At 34.9% G+C, this 17,302-nt stretch overlaps 1 pseudogene; it reads left to right on the top strand.

Moving 5' to 3' along the window:
- Positions 1-137: 137 nt before the first annotated feature.
- Positions 138-1,074, top strand: LOC144454097 (olfactory receptor 10J4-like; annotated as a pseudogene).
- Positions 1,075-17,302: the final 16,228 nt, after the last annotated feature.

Below are 17,302 nucleotides of genomic sequence, written 5' to 3'. Positions count from 1 at the left end.
GTTTCAGTTCTAATTCTCATATCTTCCCATTCCAACATGCATTAATTCCCTGACATTTTCTCTTTCATGTCTATGTTTTCACTCTGTCTGAATTCTTCCCCTCTCTTTTCTCTTTCAGAGTGACAGGGCCTTTCTCAATGCTACAGCTGAATTTTGTATCTGTAAGTGAGCTTACTTTTGAGGGACTTTCCAGCTTCAAGCAGGAGCACCACCTCTTCTTTTTCATGATCTTCCTACTTCTGTACTTTCAGACTGGCTGGCAATTGCATCATTGTGACCATCATCCACCTTGACCATCACCTTCATATACTTGTATATTTTTTCTTGAGTGCCTTATCCATGTCTGAGACATGCTACAGCTTGGCCATCATTCTCTAGATGCTGGCTGACCTCCTGAACCCATACTAACCCATTAATATCCCAGAATACGGCACACAGCTCTTTGTCTATCTTACTTTTGCTATCAACAATTGCTTCTTGCTTACTGAAATGGATTATGATCTCTATACAGACATCTGTGACCTCTATAGTTTCAGTCATCATGGGGAAGAGAACATGAATTCAGATGACATGTGGGTCACTGGAAATTGGCCTTAGTATGGCCACTGTCCTGGTGACATGTGTGACTCATCTCCCTTTCTGTGAGGCCAGCATTATCTCCCACTTTTTCTGTTATATCTGGCCCCTCTTGAATCTTGCCTGTGTTGACACCACTATCTATGAGTTAATCACTTTTGTGATCAGTGTGTGTGTCATTGTGTTGCCCATGAGCTTGGTGTTCACCTCTGTGTCTTCATCATCTGCACTTTCTTCAAGATTGCTTCTGCTGAGGGCAGGAAGAAGTCCTTTGCTACATGTGCCTCCCATCTTACTGTAGTCATCATCCATTACTGCTGTGCTTCCATCATCTACCTCAGTCCCATATCCCAGAACTCTCTTGAGCAAGACAGCCTTATTTCAGTGACCTACATTGTCATAATTCCACTTCTGAATCCTGTTGTATATAGCTTAAGGAACGAGGCTGTCAAGGATTCCCTGTGCTGAGCTCTGGGCAAGAAAACCCACTCCTTTTAGTTAACTAAACTGGAAAAAATCATTTAATGACAGTCATATTTTCCCAACACCTGGAAATCAGGAATATTTCATCTGATTCTTTATCCCATCAGTTGCTAAATGAACTGTTGTATCTAGTAAAAGGGTAGAGCCCTCTCAGATATATTCTTTTAGAGTAGGATAGTAATACTCTCTGGATTAGTGAAGAGGTAATGTGATCTGTCTACTTAGTTGCAATGATTCTTCCCCAAACCTGGAAAAGGCTCATATACGTGATAGACATGGAAGAGACAGAGGAGGCTCCCAAGATGTGACTTGAAATAGAACACTGAGGAGATGTGTGATGAATAGAGAAAAAAAAAAGGAAAGATGAATAAGGCAAGTTAAAAAAGCACACACACACACACACACACACACACACACACACACTAGATTTTAGTTATATTAAAGAAGAGGGCAGGTTGGAAATGAATGGTACTAGACTGAGAAAATTCAGAACTAAAGAAATTCCTGTGGTGCACTTATCTCCTGAATTGGTTAAAACTGGACTTGGTAACTATATTCACTATTGATAGTTTGCCATCTTGTATACAGGTTGCACCTAGTACTAAAAGCAGCTGGCTGAGTGTGATGCTGCTAAAAATGTAGTATGAAGGATGATTGCTGGAGAACCTTTAGGGGCAAGGCTATGTTCATAGAATCAAAGAGTTTGTGGGCTGGAAAGAACTAAAGCAGCCAGTAGTCTAACCCATTCACAAAAGGAAACCCTGTAGCAACATTCTGAATAAATGGTTGTCCAACTTCTCTATGAAGACCTCTAAAAAAAGGAGATCCACACATCTCAGGGCAGATCATTCTATATTCAGACAGTCAGAATTATTAGGAAGTTTTCCTGATATCAATCCTAAATTTGCTTCTTTTTGACTTCCACTTACAGATCCTGACTCTGTACATTGAGAACAAATGACACAAGCCTAGTTCCTTGATAACCCTTCAAACACTTCAAAACCTTTCTTATGTCTCCACTCCCCCACCCTGCATCTTTTCTTTTTCATGCCAAACTTGCCTATCCTTTGACCTATCCTCATGTCATGGGCTCAAGGCCCTTCACCATCCTTATTACCTTCCTCCCAATAATCTAGCTTATCAATTTCCTTCATAAATTCTAGTGTCCAGAACTGACAAAATAGCCCAAATGAGGTCTAATGAAGGCAAAGCACAGTGTGACTTCTGCAGGAGTGAGCTGAAGTCTATTCTAACTGGCTCAATTTTCACTGACAGCATTTATACCTCAGAATTTGGCAAATGCTCCAAACTGGGGCTTAATTTATTGCTTTGCTGATTTCTAGATTTTAAAAATAATGGAGAAAATGTTAACAATGCAGATTAAACTTAAAATTGTGTCATGTGTGCATTTTTTTGAGAATGGTGGCTACATATTTGGGCTCTCACCTCCCTATTCCTGAAAGATCATCATATTGATCTTGCAGTTTTCTAAAACTTCAGGATCTTTTCTTAGAAACCAACCATTTTTATACACACCTCTCCCTTATTTTATTTGTGAAGTTGACATTTTTGTATGCAAGTGTAAGACTTTGCATTTATCCCTATGGAATTTCATCTTATTGTGTTCATCTGAATGCTCTAACCTGTTACAACGCTTTAGGACCCTAATTCTATCATGCTCTGTGTTAGTTCCCTTTTAAGCTGAGTTCCATTTGCAGATTTCATACCTTTTCCCAAGTCACTAATTAAAATGCTAAACATCAGCTTGGGGCCAAACACAAATCCCTACAATACTCCATCTACAAGATACTCCCTACCATCTCAGCATTGCATCATCAACAATTGTTCTTTAATTCCAGTCATCCACCCAGTTTGGAATCCATTTGATTATATTATTGTCTAACACATATCTCTCCATCTTCTCCACAAGAAAAGTATGAAATTTTTTGTCAAAAGTTTGATAGGAGTCTAGGTAAGCTGTATCCAGAGCATACATATTATCTACTAGTTTAATAATCCTAACAAAAGTTTAAGTTGCTGTCATGTGACCCCATTTGGGGTTTTCTTGGCAGAGATATTGGAATGGTTTGCCATTTCTATCTCCAGCTCATTTTACAGATGAGGAAACTGAGGTAAACAGGGTTAAGTGACTTGCCCAAAGTCACATAGCTTGTAAGTCTCCAAGGCCAAATTTGAACTTAGGTTTTCCTGGATTGAGGCTTGGCAGGTTTTCCTGGATCCAGGCTTGGCACTCTATTCACTATTCCACCTAGGTGTCCCCAAGCTGCAATGATGTGTTTGTGAAGAAGGCATGCTGGCTTCTTATAATCACTTCTTCCCTATCCAGATGTTTATATCTTTAATGACTTGTTCTAGAGTTTTCCAGGTATCAACATCAAGCTCACTGGCCTATCACTTACAGATTTTGTCCTATTCCTTTTTTTTTTTTTGAAAATTGGGACATTTAATCTTTCCCATATTTTCCACAGTCTTTTAAATATCCCAGATAATTACATACACCAATTTCCCTAGGACCCAAATATGTACTTCATCCAATGTTTAACATAGTCCTATCACATTAGTAGGTACTTAATAAATGTTTGTTGACTGATTGATTTATCTATAGCAGGTGACTTGAATTCATCAGGGACATTTAGGTATTCTGCCCTGTTTCCTTCTTTATCCTACGCATCAACTCTCTCTTACTCATTTTTGCTCTATTATTTACAGCCCAAAGCTTTAAATAAAAATAATACCCCAAATCTATATCTCAAAATTGAGACTACTCCCCTAACTTTAAGCACTTCTTATGTGGTAACAGCAGAAGTTGCATCAGCAACTGCAATGAACCTGTGTCTTGGGATTTTGCTCAATTGTGTAATAGATTCTTCACCAGGCAGGCCTGAAAGATTTCCATGATGTCAGGCAATATTTCCACATTTCTTAGGCATCTGACCATTCTCATTTTATAAATTTTTTTTAAATGCAGGTACACTATACTCCCTGGGGGAGCTCCCTTTGCCTTCTGGTGGACTCCTCTCTTTCATTTTGAATGACCCCTTCTACTCAGTGCTCTGAGAATGTGGACAGGAAAGAAGAACATTCTTCAGATCAAGCAGAGCCTTCTACATTTTCTACATCTACTCATTTCCTTTTCATGTTATATGTTGTCATCGTTGAGTTGTGTCTGACTCTTTATGACCCCGTTTAGGGTTTTTTTTTTTGGCAAAAATACTGGAGTGGTTTGCCATTTCCTTCTCCAGATCATTTTACAGATGAGGAAACTGAGGCAAACAGGGTTAAGTGACTTGTCAAGGGTAACACAGCTAGTAAGTTTCTGGGTCCAGATTTGAACTCACGAAGATGAGCCTTCCTAACTCCAGGCCCACTGTGCCACCTAGCTGCCCTCTCGTGCTATATAACTTTCAATAAATTTTGTAGGCTAATTGGTGTCACTGTCACTTAGGAAGCCCATCATTTATCCTTGAAAATGTCATTTTGGCACTTTATTTATTGATCTCAGTGAATAAAGTCATGGTGACTTCATATTGAGTCAACAATGACTAAACACTCTCTGTGTGCAGAGGCATGGATTAATAATAATCCTTTAAATTTTATGAGAATTAAAGAGTTTATTAAGTTAGGGCACATATTATTACCTCCATAACTTTTCTGGCTCTGTTCATGATTCTCTAGATTTTTCTCCTTCTACCCCATCATCCTTCTCATGCTGTGGATGCCTCTGTCCATGTGACCCCTTCCTCTCATTGGTGAATTCCTGCTCAGGACTAACATTTATGCTTACTTCTCTTCTTGTTCTGCTCTTGACTTTATATACTTTTCCTTCTGAGATCAATCCATCCATCCATCAATCAACATTTATTAAGCTCCTACTAAGGGCCAGGCATTATGCTAAGTGCTTGGGATGCAAAAAGAGGCAAAAGAAAATTCCTGCTCTCAAGAAACTTACAACCTAATTGAGGAGACAAAATACACAAATATCCAAATCAAGCTATATTCAAGATAAATAAAAAAAATAATGACTTGGGACTTAAAGGAAGCTAGGGAAGTCAGTAGGTGGAGTTAAGGAGGGAGAGCATTCCAAGTGTGGGGGACAGACAGAGAAAATGTCCAGAATCAAAGGATGAAGTATTTTGTTCATGGGACAGCTGGAGGTCAGTATCACTGGATCAAAGAGTATATGTTGAGAAGTAAGAAAACTGGAAAGATAGAAGGGGCTTAGGTTATGAAGGGCTTTGAATGTCAAACAGAGCATTTCATTTTTGGAGGCAATAGGAAGTTACTGGAGTTTATTTAGTAGGAGAGTAACATGATCAGACTTGCACTTTATGAAAATCACTTTAGTGGCTAAATAAAGGAAAGATTGGCTTAGGGAGAAATTTGAGGCAGGCAGATCCATCTGCAGGTTATTGCAATAGTTTAGGAGTCAGGTGATGGGGCCCTGCACCAGAGTGGTAGCAGTGTCAGAGGAAAGAAGGAGCCTTATTCGAAAGATGTTGCAAATGAAATGGGCAGGCCTTAGCAACAGATTGGATATAGGAAGTGGGAGATCATGAGGAGCTGAGAATAACTCTTAGGTTGAGAGCTTGATGGATTAAGAGGATGGTGTTGCTTTCTACAATAATAGGAAAGGTAGGAGAGGGTGAGAATTTAGGGAGAAAGATAATAAAAAAAGAAAAAAATAGGAAGATAATAAGTTCTGTTTTGGACATGTTTTATTTAAGATGTCTACTGGACATCTAATTTGAGATGTCTGAAAGGCAGTTGGAGATGTGATATTGGAATTCAGCAGACAGGTTAAGGCAGAATAGGTAGATTTGAGAATCATCAAAGTAGAGGTGGTAATTAAATCCATGGGAGCTTATTAGACCACTAAATTAGACCACCAAGTTGTATAGAGGGAGAAGAGAAGAGGGCCCAGGACAGAACCCTGAGGTACAGAGGGTATGATCTGGAATCAGATTCACCACAGAAGACAGAGAAGGAGCCAGTTGAGTAGGAGGAGAACCAGAAGCAAGTAGTATCCAGAAAACCTAGAGGGGAAAAAAGGGTATTAAAGAAGAGAGGAGGAGCAGCAGTGTCAAAAACTAAAGAGAGGTCAAGGAGAATGAGGGTTGAGAAAAGGCCATTGGATCTGGCAACTAAGAGCACTGGTAATTTCAGAGAGAGCAGTTTTAGTGGAATGATAAGGTTGGAAACCAAATTTTACAAGGTAGAGAAGAGAATGAGAAGACAGAAAATGCAGACACCTATTTTAGATGGTCTTTTCAAGAAGTTTAGCTACAAAGGCCATAAGAGATATAGGTGATAGTTAGCAAGGATGAAAGGAACAAGTGAGAGATTTTTATCAAGATGGGAAAGACAGGGGCATGTTGTTAGGCAGTAGAAAATGTGCCAGCAGACAAGGTTATATTAAAAATAAGTGATAGAGTGGAGTTGATAATGGGACAATCTGGGGTGGACAAGGAGACAAAAGGACAAAGGGATGGAATGGAATGGAATCACTTGAACAGGCACAGGAGTTAGACTAAGTAAGGAGTAAGGCCATTTGATTCTGTAAGACAGGAGTGAAGGAGGAGATAGAGACAGAAGGTATCTGAGTGGTAGAAGTTGAAATAAGGGCAGTGAAATAATGCTCCAGTTTTCTCAAAGGAAAATATGAGGCAGTGAAAAAGAGGTCCTCTCTATGTCATGCTGTATTGAGATTTTCACAAGCTGTCAGTTCAATCTAGCTTTCTTCTGGTCTGTTTTACAAACCTGGTTTTCCACTTGTCTAAATACTATAATTCTGGTAGAGGCTTAGGTCTCTACGTGGGCAACATTCTGTTGCATGGGCAGTAGAGTGCTTGGCTACCATGTCTTTTTCCTTCTTGTTTTTTATTCTATTTTCTTTTCTACATTCAAACCAAATACATTCCTAACTAGAGATTTCTTCAAAGGCGAAGGAAAAAGAAACTTGGAGATCTGAGGATCTGTGAAACCACATGCATTTTTCTGCCTTCTTCAGTTTTTCACTGTCTTCTTTTTCAAATTTCTGAGTATAGAAGTGGGAGTAGGTAGGTGAGGGGATGCTATATACCTGCTATATTCAACAATGAGCCTAAACTCACTTCTGCTATTTTTTACTTTTTATTCCTCATCCCACCTTCTGGAGACAAGCAGAACAAGTCTAGTTTCATTTCCCCCAAAGACAGCATTCAAATGTTTGAAGGCAGTAATCACACTCCTCTTAAAGCTTCTTTTCTCAAAACTAAACCTCCCCTCTTCCTTCACCCAGTTTTCTTCTCAAGAGCATGATCTCCAGTTTCTTCACCACCCATAGTGGTGCTCTTCTAGAAATGTTTCAGCTTGTCAATATCCTTCCCAACACATGCTATGCAAAATGGAAAACAACACTAAGTGTTGTTTGATTCTGGCACAATAAGATAACCTCGTTCATTGTGGACAAGATGCCTTCTTAACCATGATTACATTTGCCTTTCTACTGTGGCTGGCTAATATTGAACTTTCATTTCACTAAAATCCCCAGATCTTTCCCACAAAAACTTGTCTAGTGATATCTCAAAATACTATTTAGAGTGCATTTTTTTAACCTAAGTGAAGGATTTGACATTTATTTGCATTCAATTTCATCTTACATTCACCTTATCATTCTAACCTTTGAGAACTTTTTGTAACCCTACTCTGTCATCCAGTGTGTTGGCCATCCCTCTCAAGGTCATGCTACCTGAATATGTGAAATGTGACTTTTTGGATATGTAAATTTCTGATCCACAAGGACTTTATTGTGGTGTATGTATGAGAGATGGATCTAATTCTGTTTGTTTTTCATTATACTGATAGCCAATTTTTCTAATAATTTTCAGTTACTGAATAATCATCCCCCCTCCCTATTTTTTCTGATCTTGGATTTACCAAATACCAGACTTTGGTTTTATTATGAATTATCAGTTGTATTTTATTTCTTCATATTTTATTTTTAAAAATCCACTACCATATAGTTTTCATAATTATTGTTTAATAACAATTTGAAATCTGTCAATTCCCCCTTTCTTTGTGTCATTCTTCTTGATAATATTGTCTGTTTATTCCTCCATATAAATTCCATTAGCACTTTATCAAATTCCACATAGTATTTATTAGTATTTTGAATTTGGGTTCCATTGCCAACTTTATTGATTCACCTTAGTCACGAACACTGGATAGTTCTCAAAGTATTTTTTTTTAAAAATTTCTGTTTAAATTTTGATGGTTCTTTTTTTACATAACTTTTAAAGTTAATAAAAAGTATTTTGTACTTTTATTGTTGTCATATTTCTTCAGAGTTTTAAAAAATAACATACAAAAATGCTAATTATTTTTACGGATTTATCTTATGGCCTGCAGTCTTTCTAAAGGTATTTATTATTTTTGTTGTTATTGGTTATCTCCCTTGGGTCTTTTAAGTGAGCCAACATAACATCAGAAAATAAATATATTACCTTCCTCTTTGCTTATGCTTATACCCTGAATTTGTTTTCCTTGTGATTATCCTAGATAGTATTTCTAAAATATAAATGTTAAATAATAATGGTGATAACCAACAGTACTTTACCATTCTTCTTGGTGAGACAGGCCTCTAATACTTCTCCATTACATATAAACGTGCACTTTATTTTAAACATATACTATATTTATGTGAAAGAGAAAAATTTCCATTTCTATGTTTTTTAAATGAAAAATGGGTGTAAATTTTCTTAAAAGCTTTTAACTTATAAGTTAATATAATCACGATTTTATGGTAATTCTTATTGTTAATGTTTATTCTACCATTCCTCCTAATAATTAATCATCCTCAGTGGTATAAATCCTACTTGGAATTTGTTTTGTTAGTATTTATTTAATATTTTAAATAAATAATCAATAGTCATATTAGCTTATTCTTGCCATGTTTGAGAGTTAAGTACCATATTTTCCTCAGAAAGAATTAGGGAGAATATTACATGCCAAAAGAAAAATTTAAACAATTTCTATAGCATAGAAATTATTTAATATTTAAATGTTTGATGATCAAACATTAGTAACTTTTATATTGCATTTTAAGTGACCTATTTAAGATCTCATTCTGAGACTGATACATTTAGATTTGCTATTTTTCTTCAACTGAGGCAGTATTTAATTTTTGTAGATAATCATTAGCAAGTGTAATATTTAAGTTTTACCTTTCTATATTTATATTCCCACTTTTTCTATTCAGTTTGTTCCATACAGCCATCAAATTTAGTTTTGTCAGCACTATTTGCAATTCTATAATTTTATCTTTTTGCTTTATTTGTCCCATTCTATTAGAAAAATGTTGATATTAACTGTAATCTCAAATTCTTTTTTAAATAATTTTGATTGATATCTCTTATTTTATTGATATATATTGTTTTTTACATCACTTTCATTTACCTATATACCATTTTCCTTCTTCTCTCAGAGTATCATCCCCTTTAACAAAGAGCAAATAACAAAAAAAAATCTCAACAAAATCAACCAAAGTATTGAAAATTGAAAAAAGCATGATAGAATGTGCAGTTTTCTATGGTTATGTTATTTTACCTTTGCAAAGAAATGAGATAGTTTTTTCTCTTGCAGCCTGTTTGGAGTCATTTAGTTATCATGCTTTCTTTTATGTTGTTTTAAACAAATTTATTGATAGCTTTCACTTACATGTTTCAAATGTATCCTCTGCTACATAGAGCCATCTCTTATAACAAAGAATAAAAAATTGGTATAAGCAAAAGAGGAAAAATAATAGTTCAGAAAAATTAATCAATATACAAAAAAACTGTATCATATGCAGTTTTCCACACCCCTTCCCCCTGTTTTTAATAGGAAGGTGCATTCTATTTTATCAAAGGCATTTTCTACATCTGCAGACATAACTATAAGATTTTTGTTGTTTTTATTATTGATGTGGTCAATGATGCTGTTTTCACAATATTGAGCCAGTTCTGTATTCCTGGTATAAACTCTGCCTCATCATAGTGTATGATCAGTGCAAGATATTGTTATAATCTCCTTGCTATTATTTTATTTAAAAATTTCACATCAATATTCATAAAAAAAAGGTCAATAGTTTTCTTTCTCTGGTTTTGCTCTCCCTGATATAGGTATCAAAACCATATTTGTGTCAAAAAAATAATTTTGTAGAATTCCTTTAACTAATTTTTCCAAATAGTTTATATAACATTGGGATTATTTGTTTCTTAAATTTTTGGTAGAATTCAGTTTTAAATCCATCTGGTCCTGGGGATTTTTTTTTTGTTAGGGATCTCATTTATGGCTTATTCAATTTTTTTTTCACAGATAAAGTTATTTAAATATTCTATTTCCTCTTCTGGTAATCAGAATAGGTTATTTTTTTGTAAGTATTCATCCATTTCACTTAAATAATTTTATTGATATATAATTAGACAAAAAATAATTGCTTTAATTTCATCTTCGTTGGTGGTACATTCACCCTTTTCATTTTTGATACTGGTAATTTGGCTTCTTCTTTTGTTAAAAATAAAATTAAATCAATGTTTTTTTTCATAAAACCAATTTTGACTTTTATACATTAGTTCAATTTTTTTTTTACTTTCAATTTTATTGATTTCTCCATTCTTTTCAGGATTTCCATTCTGGTGTTTAATTGGAAATATTTTTATTTGTAATTTTTCTAATTTTTAGTTGCGTGCCCAATTCATTGATCTGTTCTTTCTTTCCTTTATTGATATGCATTTGGGAATATAAATTTTCCTGTAAGTACTGCTTTGGCTGCATCCCACAAATTTGGGACTGTTGTTTTTCTGTTGTCATTCCCTTTAATGAAATTATTGGTTGTTTCTATGATTTGTTCTTTGAATAACTCATTTCTAAAAAATATGTTATTTCATTTCCAATTAATTTTTAATCAATACTTCCACGGCCTTTAGAAATGTATTTTTGTTGCATTATGGTCTGAAAAGGGTACCTTGGATATTTCTGCTTTTCTGCATTTGTTTGTGAGGTTTTATGCCCTAATACATGGTAAATTTTTTTTTGTAAAATTTCTATGTACAGCCAAGAAAAAGGTACACTCTTTTCTGTTCCCACTCAGTTTTCTCCAGAGGTGTATGATATCTAACTTTTCAAAAATTCTATTCATCTCTTTAACTTCTTTCTTATTTATGGTTAGATTCATCTAATTTTGAAATGGGAAATTTGGGATATCTTACTAGTAGAGTTTTACTATTTCCTCCTGTAGTTCATTTCACTTTTTCTTTAAGAATTTGGATGCTACACTATTTGGTATCTCTCTCTCTCTCTCTCTCTCTCTCTCTCTCTCTCTCTCTCTCTCTCTCTCTCTCTCTCCTTTCAATCTGTCCCTTCTCAAAAGTGTTTGGTGACCACTGATTTCTTTTATCCACCTTCCGTTTTATTGCTCCCCCCCATTTCATTTATACCCTTTCCCTCCTACCTCCTTGTTGAGTTGCTGTTCATCCTTTGTTTTGGAAGAGGACCAATGACATCATGGGTGATGTCTTGACTTGTGTGTGAATTGAATTTAAGTGAGGCAGAGTTGCACAAAATCATCAGTCTCACTCTCTCTTGCAGAGTCATCAAAGTCCAGTGGCAAGGCAAAATTCAAGACAACTAGTGATGGCCCAGGATGCAGTGGATGACCTTGGCATCTTTGATGTCTAACAAAGGTCTAAGCACTCCATAGTGCCTCTTTGGCCACTTTAATGGCTATTGGAACAAATTGTTCTGATCCACCCATTCTGCAGGGGGAAGTCTTCACATGCTTGTCATGGAAATCCCCCTAACTTACTGATGGGTTTGAGGGCTGTCAGTTACCTTCAACCTGATTTAGTCCATCTACTGAGATGGTGTGGCTCACTGTGCATGCTACAGCCTTTTGGAACTACAGGTGGTAGTTGGGTAGCAGGTGAATGCTAAAGTTGTATGAATAGCCCTGAAAAAGAGTCAACAGGCCCTCACACCAGAGGGTGGCAATCTTCCTTGAACATCCCAACCTCTACCTGTTGGGTAAGATAGATTTTTATTGTCAATTGATTATATATCTATATCTATGTCTATATCTATACCTGTATATGTATACATGTGCATATACATGTATGTGCACATAAATACATATATGAAAATTTACATACAATATAATAATATATTTATTATATATGTAAACCTATAAATATGCCTGTGTATATAAATATGTATATATGCAAATATATAAATGTATATGTCATATAATATATAAATGTGTATGCCATATATGCACAAATATATATTATATCTATATGTCCCTCTTTGAACTAATTTAGATTTGAGTGAGGTTTAAGTGTTTCCTGCCCCTCCCCCCCATTTTTGTCTTCAGTGTAAATGTTCTTCCTTGCAAGTTTCTTTTATATGAGATAATTTGCCCCATTCTTCCTCTCCCTTCCCCTTCTCCCAGGACATCCCTCTTTCTCACCTGTCCATTTCCCCCACATTATCCCAATATAAATCACTTAGTCCTACACCCTCTTTTTATACAGAATCCTTCTAACTGTCCTAATGATGATAAAATTCCTAGAAGTTATGTGTATCATCTTATCATCTTCCCATATAGAAGCTAAAGAGTTTAACCTCATTGAGTCCCTTATGATTTTTCTTTCATGTTTGGTTTTTTATGTTTCTCTTGAGTCTTATATTTGAAAGTCAAATTTTCCTATTCAGTTCTTTTCATCAGGAATGCTTTAAAGTCCTCTAATTAAGTATCCATTTTTTCCCTTGAAGGATAATACTCAATTTTGCTGGGTAGATTATTCTTGGTTGTAATCCAAATTCTTTTGCTTTCTGGACTACCATATTTTAAGCCTTCTGCTTCTTTAGTTTGGTAGCTGCTAAATCTTATGTGATCCCAACTACAGTTCCATGGTGTTTGAATGGCTTCTTTTGGGCCTCTTGAAATATTTTCTTTTTGACCTCAGAGCTCTGGAATTTGGCTATAATATTCCTGAGAATTTTTATTTTTGAATCTTGCAGATGGTTATTGGTGGAATCTTTCTATTTCTTTTTTTACCTTCTAATTCTATGATATTGTGGCAGATTTCCCTGATAATTTCTTGAAATATGATGTCTAGGCTCTTTCTTTGATCATGGTTTTCAGAGAATCCAACAATTCTTAAAATTTTTCTCCTCAATCTATTTTCAGGTCAGATGTTTTTCTGATGAGATATTTCACATTTTCTTCTATTTCTTAATTCTTTTAACCTTGTTTTATTGTTTCTTCAGGTCTCATGGAATCATTAGCTTCAAGATACCCAATTAAGGAATGATTTTCTTGGGTGAGCTTTTGTGCCTCCTTTTCCATTTGACCAATTCTGCTTTTCGAAAAGTTATTTTCATCAATAAATTTTTGTTTCTCTTTTCCCATTTGGCCAAGTCTATTTTTTTATTTTTAGTGTTTTAATATTAGCATTGCATTTCAGAGATATAGATAGATTTACATTTATATCTATATACACACATATCTATCTATCTATCTGTATAAAAATATCTAGTATCTATACAGTGATTTTAGGCTTATGGAGAACTTTATATATTCTTTTTAGGTTAAGGAAAAATCCTACTTCTTTTTCTGTTTCTCCACTTCAAGGAGGTTTTTAAAAAATTTTTTTTTTCCATATGCTTTTGAGTTGAAAATTTTTTCTCCCTTCCCCCCCCCAACCCTCCCCAAGATGGCGCACAATCTGACATAGGCTTTACATTTACATACCCATTAAACATATTTTCACATTAGTGAAGTTGTAAGTAAAAATTAAAACCAATAGGAGGAACCATCAGAAAGATGAAACAAAATTCAACTTAAGGTAAAAATAAGTGAGAGCAATTCGACTTCCATAGTTCTTTCTTTGGATGTGGACAGCATTTTCCATCCCAAGGCCTCTGGAGATGTCTTAGATCCTCGTAATGCTGAGAAGGGTTCAGTTTAACAATATTAGTCAATGCATAATGTGTCTGCTATTGTATACGAAGTCCTCTTGGTTCTGCTCACTTCACTCAGCATCAGACCATACAAGTCTTCCCAGGTTTTTCTGAAGTCAGCCTGTTCATCATTTGTTATAGCACAATAGTATTCCATTACATTCATATACCACAACTTGCTCAGCCATTCCCCAATTGATGGGCATCCTCTCAATTTCCAATTCTTTGGCCAAGTCTTTTTTCAGGTGTTATTTTATTCAGCATTTTTTTGCCTTTTTTACCAAACTGTTTATTATCTTTTCTTATTTTTTGCCCTTGGTTTTCATTTCTTTACCTACTTTTTTCCTTTACAACTGTTATTGATTTTTAACCACATTCTAGCTCTTCTAGAAATTCTTGTTGGGCTTATGTTCAACTCACATGCTTTCTTTTGAGTTTTTGCTTGTAGTTGTTTTAACTTTATTATTTTCTTCTGAGTTTGTGTCTTCATCTTCCCTGTCACCATAGTAACTTTTTGTGGTCAGGTTTGCTTGTTCATTTTTGACTTACCTTATTGTTTTTGAACTTTGTGTTAAATATGAGCTCTGTTGTTAGCGTGCAGAGGGGAGGGTTACTGTCTCAAACTTCAAGCTTTTTTACACTGCTATTTTCAGAGCCAATTTTGGCAATTTGGAAATTTTCAGTGCTTCCAAGGTGGTTTGATCTAGGGAAAAACATGGTCACTATTCTCCTGATCTTTGTTCCTTACTCAGAAAGGGCCCCTGATCCTTTGGGATTGCAATTGATACTGCTTTGCAGAGATCCTGTTACCTCAGACCAGGAACAATCCTATACCTCAGGGTCTCTGATCCCTTGTGACCAAAAGTGACCCTGCTTCTCAGGGCTCCTACTCCCTCTTGACTGAAAGAGCCCCTCTCTGCCCTTGAACTGTGACCCAGAAGTGGTTATAGGCCATGAATTTGATAAACAGCATCTGGTCCTGTATCTAGTGCTAGCACAAGGGTTCTCTGTAATCACTTTCTGAGCAGTTGCCAGGTCCTTTTATTGTCTCTGGCTCAAGAGCTCCCCAAATCCCTGCTGCTTCTGTTTCCACCACCTAGTCCCACTTCACTTGGCTCTGCTTCCAGAAGACCAGACAGTGTATCAGTTTTAAAATCTTTCTATAACTCCAAAATTGGTTATTTCCATATTTTATTATCTTTGCTCATTTATTCTGTGTAAAGCAAAACCTGAGAGTTATTTTAATTTAAATTTCTCATTATTACTTGGAACATTTTTAATATGGTTATTAATAGTTTGCACTTCCTTTGAGAACTGTTTGTGACTGTCCTTTGAGCACCTTCCCCAACAATTCTTGTCAAGTTGAAAGTTCTTCCTCAAGTAATTTGTGTTTTCAAGTTTATTGAATACTGTGTTATAGAGTTCAAATATTTCTAATCCTATCTTGTTTATTCTGTTACAGTGATCTACTTTTATATTTTTAAATAGCATCAGATAGTTTTCATGGCATTGCATTATTTTGAGGACCGGCTGTCTTATTGCCCTTTATTCCTACTTCTTTTTCATTGTTTCTCATGATATTCTATGTCTTCTTTTCCTTCAAAGAAATTTGTTATTCTTTTGTCTAGTTTAATAAAGTAGATTGTAATGACACCAACTGTTTAAATTAATTTAATAATCTATATAACTTAGTCATGGTCCAGACCTGAGCATGAAATATCCCACTAGTTATTTAAATTATACCATATGTCTTTAAGGAGTATTTTTAATTGTATCTATTCTATCCTAACAGGTCTTTAAGGCACATTTTGTCATTGTATCTGTTCTATCCTAAGAGTGTTTTAGTAATGTAACATAGATAGATAGATAGATAGATAGATAGATAGATAGATAGATAGATAGAGATATACAGATATACAGATATAACCATTTTGGGTAAGATTTCTCTTTCATTTTTCTCCCCTAGATTGTGTGATTAATATATAGGAATGCTGTAATTGGTATGTTTATTTTATATCTTGCTATGTTATTGAAGTTACTGTCTCAATTAGTTTGATTCTCTAAGTAAACCATTATGTCTTAAGTAAATGAGGAAAATTTTCTCTCCTCTTTCTCTATCTGTATGCTTTTGATTTCTCTCTCTTGTCTTTTCTCAATTTTCTAGCATTTCTAGAACTATGTCAAATAACAATGAGGAAGGGGGCATCCTTGCTTTATTTATGAATTTATTGAGAAGGTTCCTAGTGTTTCCCCATTATGTACAATGCTGATTTTTACTTTTATTTAGATATCTTTTTTAATTATAATAAGAGCATTTATATTAGACTCTAAGAGTTGCAAAACTTTTAATATATATTTTCTGATTTGATCCTTACAATCCTGGAAAATAGGTGCTGGGAGACAGGTACTATTATTGTCAAGGGTTTGCAAATATGTTAAGTGACTTGCTGAGTGTCATTTACAGGTTGAACACCTTTTTGGGGGAATAGAATATGTTATTCTACTCTTTTTGTGTGATTTCTTGTGGATGTGGAATAATTTTATATTGTTTGAATTTACTTTCCTTTTGGATAAAAACCTTTTATCATATAAACAATAATAAGCACATTAAGGTTTGCAAAGATTGTAGATGTTGTCTCATTTGATCCTCACAACCCGAGGAGGTAGGTGCTATTATTATCAACCTTTTACAGAGCTGTTAAGTAACTTGCTAGAGTTGATTGTATTTTGAGAACCTTTGTTTTTTGGGATAAAAATTTCTCATGGTTGTGGAAGAATTTTGTGTTATTTGAATTTCCTTTCTTTTATATTTGAAATTGTCCAATTTAACTATTATGTGCCTTGAAATTGAAGTGTGGGTTTTGATATTTTTTTCCTGGACATAATGTATGGAATCTCTTTATTGATGTTTTGTTATATGTATTAAGAAATTCTGAGGAATTTTCATGTAGTATTTCCTGAATTGTGGTATTCAGGGTATTTTTCTCATATTCTCCTGGGAAACTTATGATCTTTAAGTTATGCCTGAATACTCTCTTTTCAAAATGAGTTGCTATGAGACTATAGAATTTGTTTTTTCCTTTAATGTTGTTGCCTTTTGATTTTTCTGGTAGGTTTTCTTCCAATTGAGTATATTTTTTCCTATTCCTTTTGCTCTCTTTCACTTCTTTAGGAATATTTTTGATTCTGGATTAATTTTTTTCTAATGTGTCAATTGAGTTTTAAAATTCTGCACTGAAAGCTC

Source organism: Phascolarctos cinereus, unplaced genomic scaffold (genome assembly GCF_003287225.1).
Source record: "Phascolarctos cinereus isolate Bilbo 61053 unplaced genomic scaffold, phaCin_HiC Scaffold_5;HRSCAF=322, whole genome shotgun sequence".
Classification (NCBI taxonomy): domain Eukaryota; kingdom Metazoa; phylum Chordata; class Mammalia; order Diprotodontia; family Phascolarctidae; genus Phascolarctos; species Phascolarctos cinereus.
Note: the sequence above shows the minus strand (reverse complement) of the source record. Positions and strands in the feature narration are given on the sequence as shown.